Below are 10,219 nucleotides of genomic sequence, written 5' to 3' on the forward strand. Positions count from 1 at the left end.
AGAGAGAGAGAGAGAGAGAGAGAGAGAGAGAGAGAGAGAGAGAGAATCATTTGTCAAGGTCCTAGGGAAACTAGTTCTCAAGGTTCTTCCATAATGAAATGCTGAGGGTCTCTGTTCATATCCCATATTAGCTGTCTTCTTGCTACAACAGAAATGCCTGCCAAAGAAAATTTTATTTTGGCTCACAGTTTCTGGTTGTACAGTCCACCATGGTGGGGAAAGCATGGAGGCACGAGTGTGAGGCACCTGGTCATGTTGCATCTACAGTCACAGGCAGGGAAGGATGAATGCTGGTGCTCTGCCTGCTTCCCCCTTTATTTTCAGTCCAGCTGCATTTAGGATGAATCTTCCCAACTCAACACAATTATCAGCTGTCTCACAGACATGCCCTTGAGCTGCACCCATGTTGATTCTAAATCTCATGAAGTTGACAAGAGTCAACCATCCCATGGCTCTTCTACAAAATGGCACAGAGCCTGCACATACCCTTGTATAAGCTTTAACTCACCTCTAGATACCTTTAATGCCCAGTGCAGTGAACTTGCCATGGGAATAGTTGTCATATTGTATTACTTAGAAAATATGAGAAAACAGGTTTTCCGTGTACTTGGTACAGATCCAACTTTTTCCATGTAGTTTTGATCCTTTAATTCAGAAACCTAAATACTGGGAGATGAGTGGTTTAAAAAGCAAATAAACAGCAGCCAGGCTTAGTGCCATAGACCTACAATTCCAGCTACTCAAGAGGCCAAGGTAGGAAGATTGAAAGTTCAAAGCCTGTCTGAGCTCCATTGTGAACTGAAGGCCAGTCCAGGGAACTTAGTGAGACTCCTCAAAATAATGAGAAAAGTACTGAGTAGAAAGAAGGCAGCTAGGAGTGGAAAGATAAAAAGGAAAGATGGGGGTGAGGAAGGATGAGGGACAATAGAACTGGCTTTGCTTTTACAATGCCAGAGTGAAATTTAACTTTTGGAGTGCTAATTTTAAAAAAATGCAAAATTTGAAGAGCTGTGAACGCACTTCCTGGTCTTACAAAAGCCCCAGGTTGAGTTCCTAGCACCCACATGGAAGCTCGCCATCATCTGAAACCCCACGCCCTGAGAAGCTGGTATCCTATTGGATTCATCCTCCATGGACACTGGATACACATGGTGCATAAACACACACACAAGGAAAACAGCCATACACACAAAATAAAAATAAACCAATAAATAAAACCAACCGAAATGAAAACCGAAATGAAAATTAGGAGACGGAAGTATAAAGATAAAGAGTATTTTTGGCTACATAGTAAGATGGAGGTAAGCCTGGACTTCATAAGACACTGTCTCCCTTGATCTCACACCCTCAAACAGTACAAGGTGTGGCAATAGCTATCTGAGAATGAAGTGTTATGAGAGCTCTCCTCAGCTTGACCATCTCCCTCCTCTTGTGTCTTAACTCTGAGTCTAGCAGTTTTCTTAAAAGAGTATCTGCTTCTTGCTGGGCACGATGGTGCGTGCCTTACATCCCAACACTCTTGGGTGGCAGGGGCAGGTGGATCTTTGTGAGTTTGAGGCCAGCCTGGTCTACATAATTGAGTCCAGGACAGGACTCTGTTATACAGCAAAACTCTGTCTTCAAAACAACAACAAAAACAAATACAAATAAAAAGAATATCTGCTTCTCTATGTCAACATTCTAGAATGCACCCCCTTTTGCCACCCTCTTTCCCTCTCTGTGGCAGCAGCTGGCTGTTGATCTGCCCTGTGCCATCTGCTGCTGTTCTCTGGCAGATCAGTTCATCCCTGTTTCATAGGCTTGCCTGATATGTCATGGTTTCCTCTGAATTGCATAGTGGGAGGTGTCTGGAATGTTAAAATGGATGTCAGGCATCAGTGGGTAGACAAGTACATTGGTTATAGAATCATCAGTTCATCAAGGCACAGCCTAATAGGCTACTACTCAAAACATGCAGGATCTATCCCACAGGCACTAAGCAGACACCCCGGCTTGGGCTGCCACGTCTCTTCCATCGTCTTTAATGGAAGGGAAGCTAGTCTTTCCATATGTTTCCTGATCCTAGCGGTCTGGTGCTGGTGTTCCAATGTGTGTCTTCATTAGGAAATGTATTGGCATGAGAAGAAGAGTGTAAACATGTAATAACAGAAGTTACTGACTTCGAAGAACAAATACTTTATTTCCCAGTCCACTGAGTTTGTATTTTCCCCCAGGTTCTCACAACTTCTTCTCAAATCTCAACTGTGTTTACCAGCTTTCTGTAGTAGCAGAAGATACCTAATATAATCAAATTATAAAGACAAAAGTCTTGAAACTGGGTCTGGCCTTTAATCCCAGCACTTGGGAGGCAGGCAGATTTCTGAGTTCGAGGCCAGCCTGGTCTACAGAGTGAGTTCCAAGACAGCCAGGGCTACACAGAGAAACCCTGTCTCGAAACCACCCCCCCAAAAAAAAAGAAAGAAAGAAACTGGGTCTGGTAGTGAATGCCTTTAGTCCCAGCACCATTTGTTGACGGCATTCTCTAATGAGTATTTTTGGCATCTTTGTCAAAAATCATGTGGTTGTACTTGTGTGAATTTACTTCGGGGTCTTTGATTCTATTCAGTTCATCTGAATAGATGGGGGCAGGACCATACTTATTTTATTCCTATAACTCTGTAGTATTACTTGAAATCAAAGACATATTTTTATTTGTATGTTTTAGTGCTTTGTCTCATGTTTGGGTTGAATCCTAGAGATTAGAAAAGGGCATTGAATCTCCTGGAACTGGAGTTACAGATAGTCGTGAGCCACTCTGGTTACTGGAAATTGGATTTGAGACTTCTGAAAGAGTAGTCAGCGCTCTTAACCACGGAGCTGTCTCTCCATACTTTTACATAACTTGAAATCAGATACCTTCAGCAGTATCTTTTTGCTCAGACTCCCTTTGGATGTCTGGAGCTTTTATGCTTCCATATGAATTTTAAGATTGTTCCTGATTCTGTTAAGAATAATTGCAATTTTATTGAATCTGTAGGATTCTTTCGATAGAATAGTCCTTTTCACATCAGTAATCCTACTAATCAATAAGTTTGGGAGGTCTTCCATCTTGTAGTGTGTCTTCTTCAGTTTCTCTCTTCAGTATTTTAAAGGGTTGGCATTTGTTTGTTTGTTTGTTTTTCGAGACAGAGTTTCTCTGTGTAGCCCTGGCTGTCCTGGAACTCACTCTGTAGACCAGGCTAGCCTCGAACTCTCAAACTCAGAAATCCGCCTGCCTCTGCCTCCCAAGTGCTGGGATAAAAGGCGTGCGCCATCACATCTGCTTATTTATTTCCATCCACTGCTTTGAGTTGCTTTGATCTTGCTTTTCCATTGTCTTGAAGAGCATTATTAGTTTTGTTTGTTTGTTTGACAGATCTCTGATACTTTAACTGTTGACATTTGAGAGTTTGGTATGTTGTACTCTCAGTTCATTCAATTAGAGGACTGTTTTCCCTTTTGATTTTTTTCAGGGACCACATCATTCAGTACTGTGTTGTTTAATACCCATGACTTTGTGTATTTTCTATAATGCCTTTTGCAATAGATTCTAACTTTATTCCATTGGTAACACAATAATACTACATTGTATTGAAGTAATACAAGGAATTATTTCAATTTTTCAGTGTCTGGTGAGACTAGACAGGCAGTGATGGCACATGCCTTTAATCCCATCAATTGGAAAGCAGAGGGAGGTAGATCTCTCTGAGTTCAAAGCCAGCCTGGTCCACAGAGTGAGTTCCAAGCCACCCAGGACTACACAGAGAAACCTTGTCTCAAAAAAATGAACAGTCAGGGCTGGAGAGATGGCTCAGGGCTTAAGAGCACTGTCTGCTCTTCTAGAGGTCCTGAGTTCAATTCCCCAAAACCACACGGTGGCTCACAACCATCTACAATGTGATCTAATGCCCTCTTCTGGTCTGCAGTTGTACATGCAGATAGAGCACTCATACATGTAAAATAAATCTTAAAAAAACAACCAGACAAACAAAACAATCGCCAACAAATACGTATATAATATATACATATGTGTACATATATCAGTGTGTGTGTGTGTGCGTGTGCGTGTGTGTGTATGTATTTATTGAGACTTGCTTTGGGTCACAATAAATGATCTATTTTAGAAAGCGCTTGTGGGCTTTGAGAATATATATCGTGTGGTGTTTGGTACCCCTGAGATGCTCTGTTACAGTATCACTCATCCCTCCCTTCCTCCTTTCTTCCTTTCTTCTCTTCCATTCTTTCCTCCCTCCCTAGAAAGCCATGGTCTTGTGCATGCTAGGCTAGCTCTCTAACAGCTGCATACCTAGCCTCGCATTGCATGAAACCAAACACCTTCCCATCCCGCCTGACTCCTTATCCTCTACTTTTTGGTGGTGCTGGAAATTGAAACAGACTCATTCATGCTCTGTCACCTCTGAACTCTGTCTTTGTTTACTCACCAAATGTATTTTTAATATGGAACATTGTACAAAATACTAGATTTCATTATGACATTTCCATATATGCATACGTTTTGATTACATAAGCCTCCCCTCCTCTGCCTGTCATGGGGAGCCGATGGAGTCCTGAATGATTCTGTATTTTTCACATGAGCATGGCCACCTCAAGGACTCCAGTACTGTGGGAATGGGAAGGCCTTCCCAGGTCAGGGTCAGAGGAGTGGCCAAGCCTTCCTCTGGTCCAAGAACAGATGCCTGACCCTTAGCTACAAGCAGTGTGCACAGAAACTATTAGCCACATTTTCTTCCTCCTCAGTTGACTGCAACCTAAGAATGCTCCCCTACAGAGATCTGCTACTGAGATTAGCTAACCTGCCACTGTCTCCTCCTCATTTGGGCTGAACATAACAAATGCTCTCAGGTTCCAGGTTGCTGTTGGTGTCTCAATAGAGTGCATGGCCTGATCAATCCCTGTCTGTCTGTCTGTCTGTCTGTCTGTCTGTCTGTCTGTCTTCTCCTTGCTCTCTCTTCATCACAGTCAAGTTTCCGGGACCCAGTCACACAGGTCATGACAGTCTCAACATTCTCCCTCAGCTCTCACACCCTACCTACTTCCTGTTAATCGCCCATTTACTTGTGTGTCTCAGCTCCTCCTGCACCGTGACTGCCTGGATGCCACCATGTTCCTACTTTGATGATAATAGATTGATAATAGATTTTCCCTCTGGATTTTTCATATGAAAGAAAATATGACACTTGTCCTGAATCTGCATTATCTTCCATTTGACCCAACTTACTGCAGTTGACATTTTATTCTTTACAGATGATAAGACTCGGTTGGGACTGGAGCAATGACTGAGCAGGAGATTACCACTTGCCACCAAGCCTGATGTCCTGAGTTCAATTCCTAGGTCCCATGTGGAAGAAGGAGAGATCCAACCCCTGGGAATCGGCCTCTGACTTCTACACGTGTGCTAGGGCCGTCACAAACCTACACTAATACATAAACAAAGAAATGGATAATTAAGCCAAGCCACCTCTTAGAAAAGAAAAGATGTTGAATATTTTTAAGATCTCAGTTATATAGCTCTATATATTTCATGATGGACATTCAGGATGGTTCCATGTTGTGACGGTTTGGATACGCTCAGCCCAGGGAGTGGCACTATTAGAAGGTGTGGTCTTGTTGGAGTAGGTGTGTCACTGTGGGTGTGGGCTTTAAGACCCTACTCCTAGCTGATTGGAAGCAGTATTCTGCTAGCAGCCTTCAGATGAAGATGTAGAACTCTCAGCTCCTCCTGCACTCTGCCTGCCTGGATGCCACCATGTTCCTACCTTGATGATAATGGACTGAACCTCTGAACCTGTAAGCTAGTCCCTATTAAATGTTGTCCTTAGAAGAGTTACCTTGGTCATGGTGTCTGTTCACAACAGTAAAACCCTAGGACACATATCTTGGTTATTGTGAGAAGTGCTGCACTAACCATGAACGTGTAAACATCTCTGTGGTCCGAGGGATGGGAGTACTTTGGGTCATGGCCAGAAGTAGTGTGCCTGGGTCATAAGGTAGCACTGTTTCCACTTTCTGTGGAAATGCACTGATTTCCATAGTGCTTCAAGACTTTGAAACCAATTCTGTAATGTTGAACTTGGTCCTCACTGCCAGCGGGAGCATATATATATATATATTTGTTGTTGTTGTTGTTGTTATTTTTTGAGACAGGGTTTCTCTGTATAGCCCTGGCTGTCCTGGAACTTATTCTGTAGACCAGGCTGGCCTCAAACTCAGAAATCCGCCTGCCTCTGCCTCCAAAGTGCTGGGATTAAAGGCATGCGCCACCACTGCCCGGCTAAGGGAGCATATTTGTTAAGTTTGGGTCATAAACTCATTTTCTACCACCGGACTACATGGTCTCTCTCTCTCTCTCTCTCTCTCTCTCTCTCTCTCTCTCTCTTTCTTCATAGGTTGGGTGAGCCATGGGATCAAACACTTTGTGTAGAGAGTGCCCCATCTTCACTCCCTGCCCACACGTTACAGGTATAGATTTGGAGTGGATCCTAGAGATAAAAAAAAAAGGCCATACCTGTGATGTGAGGATACTTGTGTATCTTTTAGAATATTGATTGGATTAAGTAGTCAGGGCATCCTCTTCTCTAATTAGAAAAGGGGGAAAATAATGATAGCAGCAGATAAGTTACAGCATTAACAAAAGATAAATAAAAATCCAACAAACAAGCTTTGAACAAAATTCCAGTAGATGGCAGTGTTGACCAATTTTTGTTAAACTGACATTTCTGAAGATGATGATTAGAACCGTTTAAATAAATATGTTTTTAAATTTCTGAATAACAGTTTTATATGTTTTGATTATGGGTTGTACTGTATACTATAAAATAATAAAATCCGTAGAAGAACGACAGCAGCAGAACCAAAGTAATCATAGCCTCCTCATAAGGGACGAGCAGATGCTGGTTTTGAGCCCTAACAGCTCTGCTGTTGATGTAGTAGTCTTCCTTCACACATTCACAGGCCCAGGCAGGAGTTACAAACATGGCTGTATTTGGAAATGTGGATTTAGGGAGAGAAACGTGCAATAGGTCTCAGGGAGGAGTCTGATCAGCCAGGGTTAGTGTTCATGTAAGAAGAGGAAGAAGGGTGGGGGTGTGGTTCAGAGTCAAAGAAGGTACTGAGCTTGTCAAGGGCCTGGGATCTGGTCTCTTCACAAAGAAGAAAAAGAGTAGGTAGAAAGGAAAAGAAAGGAAAGGAATGGAAAGGAAGGAAGGAAGGACTAAAAGAAAGAAGGAAAGAAGGAAGGGACTCTAATCTCTCACACCTTCAGAGGTGAGGGTGGATTGTCACATGATAACATCACAAGAGCATCACTGTCTATCTGCATATAATCATGTGTACATGTGATTCCAGGTCACAGGAGTGTGAGCCACGGAGGTCCTGAGTTTAAGACCATTGTGAAGTCACACAATATGACTCACATACATATGTAAATAAATAGGTAAGTAATATATAAAGTTAAAAAAATTAAGAAGAACATAGTTGTTCTCAAGCCACAAAGAACGACACCATCAGGAACCAGCCCTGGAGGCACTTTAAGCTTAGCCTTGAAGCCGTGAGAACCTGTGAGAGAGATGGCTGAGCTTCAAGGGGTCAGGTCTGTGCTACGCCCTCCCTAACAGAGTAACTCCTAAGTATTGGTTCTGCGGCCTCTCTCAGCTCTCTCAGACTCTGTAATCCTGGGTGGGAATTAGTGCTCCTGAGTGGCTTGCAATGTTGAGGTGCTATGAGGCATGTTTGCTTAAGGCTGCGGGAATGCGAGTCCCTTTGGTTTTCCATCTTCCCCGCCCACTGACTTCCTGCCCAGGGTCTACTTCCTGTCTTCAGGTCCGGGATCTGCTTTATTTGGGATCACAGCAGCTGTGGACATAGAGGTTCACTCCTCTCGCTGGAAGTGATTCTCCTCTTTCCTCTTTGCCCCACCCTTCTTTGGGGTGCTTGGTAGATGTCCTTTTCTGACTGACAAGTCTCCCTGACTCGAAGAACCCAAGGATCTGTCAGGGTCTCTTTCCTCTTCATCTGTGACCACTCACCAGACAACCTCAATCAGAGTGTTAATTTCTTTTTGGTTCCTTTTACCAACTTAAGGGAGAAAAGACCGATTTGGACTCAACGGTGTTTAAGGAGAATGGTCCATCATAACAGGGCAGGCATGACAGAGCAGTCCCTGGAGCAGGAGCTGCTCTGGGGACAGTTCACAAGGTCACATCTCAGGACATAGAGAAAAGGGGAAGGGGCGGGTATGATCAAGGACAACTCTAGTGACGTTGTGACTTTGCTCAGTGAGGCACCACAACCCACCAACTGTGGAAGAAGCGTTTCAAAGCAGGAACCTGCAGGGAGGGTGTTTCAGAGTCAAACAATAGCTATGAGGCACACCTTGAGGTGTGTCTGGGAGAGTGTTTGCGAAGCAGACTAACTGCGAAAGGGAAGCTCACCCTCCATGTTGGTAGCATCTGATGATGTTGGGGATCCAGACTAAATAAAAAAGAGAAGGAGAAAGCCACACAGGCACTAGCACTCCCCTGGCTTGGCTTCTTGATTTATTTGCAGGTGTGTGAGGGGACAGCCTCCTGCAACCTCACATTTTCTGCTTCCATGGGGCTTCCTGATGAAATTCTCCAAAACGAAAAGCCTTACGTTGCCCCTGACAGGTATTCAGTCATAGTGATGAGAAAAGCAAGGAATGCAGTCAAGTACTGAAGGATGCTTTGAAGAGCAATGGAGTGATCTGAAGACAGGAGAGAGTTTTAACTTGCTGATGGTCGTTACATGCTGATGTTCAGCATGCTGGTGGTGACAGCCAGGCTGGCAGTTCCCATCATTTCCCAGATACTTGCGGAAAAGAAAAAATTCAAGGGACTGGAGAGATGGCTCAGTGGTTAAGAGCACTGACTGCACTTCCAGTGGTCCTGAGTTCAAATCCCAGCAACCACATGGTGGCTCACAACCATTTGTAATGAGATCTGATGCCCTCTTCTGGTGTGTCTGAAGACAGCTACAGTGTATTCATATATAATAAATAAATAAATCTTTAAAAAAAATTCAAGACAGTGTTTCTCTGCTTTGTTCTGCTTGTCTCAGGACTTGCTCTGTAGACCAGGCTGCCTTCGAATTCATAGATCCACCTGCCTCTGCCTCCCAAGTGCTGAGATTAAAGTGCAACCACACCCAGCAACTTTTGTACATTTAAATAGTAACTGCAACATGATTATTTGCATAGATAATGAATGACATCTTAGCACTAATTGTGGGTTTTCAAATAGCACGATTTTTTTTTTATTTAAAAGAGAGCACGTGGGGCTGGAGAGATGGCTCAGTGGTTAAGAGCACTGACTGCTCTTCCAGAGGTCCTGAGTTCAAATCCCAGCAACCACATGGTGGCTCACAACCATCCGTAATGAGATTGGATGCCCTATTCTGGTGTGTCTGAAGACAGCGACAGTGTACTCATAAATAAAATAAATAAATAAATCTTAAAAAAAAATAAAAAAGAATACTAAGAACAGTATTTAAAAAAAAAAAGGAAAAAATAAAAGAGAGCACGTGGGCTGGGGAGATGGCTCAGAGATTAAGAGCACCGCCTGCTCTTCCAGAGGTGCCTGAGTTCAATTCCCAGCAACCACATGGTGGCTCAGAACTATCTATAGTGAGATCTGGTATCTTCTGGCCTGTAGGCATATAAGCAAGCAGAATGCTATATACATAGTAAATAAATAAATAAATAAATAAATAAATAAATCTTTTTAAAAAAACTTTAAAAAACACAACACGAATGATTATAAAGATTAATTTTTTCAGGGCTTATACGACTCAATTTTCTTAAGGACACACCATAATTTATACATTAGACATTCCTGAATATTCCTGGTGTTTTCATATAGCTCTCTCAGAAGAAAATGAGTAAGCAAAGTAGCCTTTATCTCATTTCTGTACCAGAGAGAAGTCACCTGGACTTCGTAGATTGAGACGTGAACCATTAAAAAGGCTTTGCCTCGTGTACAAACAATCTAAATGGGATGGATGCTCTTATTTGTTCCAAATGTTCTGACTTGTTCCATGGGAAATCGACAAAAGACATTCCCTGGTTTCTTCCAGTGTCCCACATGTGGTTTTTCAGCTATGTGTTTCCATTGGACCGTTGTTTCTAGTCAGAGTTGCCAGGGCACTTGAGGAGCTTGTACATCTG

The sequence above is a fragment of the Grammomys surdaster genome, unplaced genomic scaffold (assembly GCF_004785775.1).
Source record: "Grammomys surdaster isolate TR1022 unplaced genomic scaffold, NIH_TR_1.0 137, whole genome shotgun sequence".
NCBI lineage: Eukaryota > Metazoa > Chordata > Mammalia > Rodentia > Muridae > Grammomys > Grammomys surdaster.